The following is a 2,665-nucleotide window of genomic DNA, read 5'->3' as shown; positions in this document are numbered from 1 at the left end:
TAAAAATAAAACTTGAGTCAGAAGGGAAGCCATTAATAAAACACCAAAATAAGATTGGAGTTAAAACTCCAGGATCATCAGATTCAGGTAGTTAATCCAAGCAGAGGATCCAGGTTAGGTAAGGCTCCAGTGTGGACCCGCAACATATGACCTAGGAGGCCTTAGCCTGAAAAAGGATGTTTTGCACTGTAGATTGTTTGAGCAGACATTTTCTTGGATGGAATAGGAGTAGGAGGGAACCTCATTTTTTAAATTGAAGTATAATTACATAAAAATAAACACGTAGACTTAAGTATACAGTTCAATGGCTTTTGACAATTATATACCCATGTACTCACAACCCTAATCAAGACATAGAATATATCCTTCTTCCCATAAAGTTTTCTTGTGCCTCTTTCCAGTCAATTCCCATCCAATCCCCAATCCCCTCCAACCACTTTCTGATTTTTATCACCACAGGTTAGCTTTGCTTGCTCTAGAATTTCATTTACATGGATCAGACAGAATGACGTATTTCATTCAACAAAGTTGTTGAGATTCGTCTAGGACATGGACAACATGGTGTCTGGTGAGAGGTGCCTCTACTACCTACATCCCTATGAAAGCAGAGGGGTAGAGTTCTCTGGTGGATCCACTTATTCCTTGCCAACCTCAGCTTCAAAGATCCTCACAGTGACTCCTAAGGTACATCATAGTCTATCTTCAAGCATCCCTGTAGCCTCCCTGTCAGAGGAGGAAAAAGTCCCTACCATTACTGTCCTTTACCCCTTGGTCTTCCCAGCAGCCCTGGCTATATAATTTTGAGACCCAGTGCAAAATGAAAATACAGGGCCCCTTGATTTAAAATTATGAAGAATCTCGAGAGAGGACCAGCAAAGCATTAAACCAAGCACAGCTCTGTGCAACTACAGGGTCACTTGCTCATGAAGCCACCCTGCTTCTCAGTCTCCAAGATGCCAGCTATCCCTCTGCGCTTAGCCAAATCCATCAAAATTGCCCCCTCCACTCCCTGTTCCTCTAGGATTATGAAGGAAAATAGAAGTTCTTACCTCCTTTTGGGGCCTGGAAAACGCAGGGCCTGGCTGGCCGTAATGGAGGCAAGGAGAAGGTTGTCTTAGCAGTTAATCTTTTTGATGAGTCACAGCATAAAAATCAGATAAAATACAAATCAGCATACAAATTAAACCAAGGATTGTTTAAAAATAAACACCTCTAGGTGTTCTGAGGATGCTGGAAAACATTGGTGTGGTCCAAAAGTATTCCATTATATAAATATAATAAATATACCACTATTTGATAATCCCTTCTCCTGCTGATAGATATTTGAGTTGTTTCCAGTTTGGACTTTTATAAATAAAGTTGCTAACAAACATTTTTGTACAATGATTTGGAGGACAAACGTTTTCATGAGTCATGAGAAAAATACCTAAGAGTGGGATTCATAGGTCCTAGAGTATGTTTAACTTAATAAGAAACTGACAAAAAGGTCTCCAAAGTTGTACCATTTTACACTCCTTCTGGCAATTCAAAAAAGTTCCAGTTTCTCTACCTCCTTGCCAATAGTTGGTGTCGTCAGTCTTTTTATTTAAGTCACTGTAGTAATAACTCAATTGGATTTTAATTCCACTTCCGTGATAACTAATCATGTTGAGCACCTTTTCACATGCTTATTGGACATGCCTATATTTTCTTTGGTGAAGTGTCTGATTTTAATGCCTTTGATCTGCCTGCATTTTTTATACAGCCTGCTTTATTGCCCTTAAAGAAGCATTTATCCAAGTTTGCTGCCTAAAAAGTTTTGATAAAATAGATCAATTCAAGCAGTACATTTAGCCAATATTATTTTTTATACTGACCCAGTTTCACTATTAAAAAGCAAATACTCTTGCTCAAATAAATTGGTATGACGTCCCCAAAGTAAAATGCTGACTCTACTATTTTATTTCCAACTCTGGGGCTTATGAATGTACACTAAATGTACAGTTTCAGCACAAGTACAACAACTGGAGGCTCTGCTCTATTATAAATAAATTATGTTTTTAAAAAACAATCTATTTGCGTTTAAATAAACTCTGGCCTAAAGCAACATTGCAAATCGTAAGTATTTCTATTCCTATAAAATGAGGCTGGGGAAAAAATTAATAAATAAATAAAACAAAATGAGGTTGCGGCAACAGCATATATAATATAGAGAGTATGGAGATTCCTCAAAATATTAAAAATGGAACTGCCTTATGACCCAGTGACTCCACTTCTGGGCATTTATCCAATGAAACCCAAAACACTAATTCAAAATAATATATGCACCCCTATGTTCACTGAAGTGTTATTTACAATAGCCAAGATGTGGAAACAACCCAAAGTATCCATCAATAAATGAGTGGGTAAAAAAGTGATGGTACATATGGACAATGGAATATTACTTCGCCATAAAAAGAATGAAATCTTACCATTTACAACAGTATAGATGGACTTAGAAGGAATTGTGCTCAGTGAAGTAAGTCAGTCAGAGAAAGATAAATACCATATGATTTCACTTACATGTGGAATATAAAGAACAAAATAAATGAACAAGCAAAAGTGAAACAGACTTATAGACACAGAGAACAGACTGATGGTTTGCAGAGTGGAGGGGGGTTGGGGAACTAGGTGAAAAAGGTGAATC

Source organism: Myotis davidii, unplaced genomic scaffold, assembly GCF_000327345.1.
Source record: "Myotis davidii unplaced genomic scaffold, ASM32734v1 scaffold604, whole genome shotgun sequence".
NCBI classification, from domain to species: Eukaryota; Metazoa; Chordata; class Mammalia; order Chiroptera; family Vespertilionidae; genus Myotis; species Myotis davidii.
Note: the sequence above shows the minus strand (reverse complement) of the source record.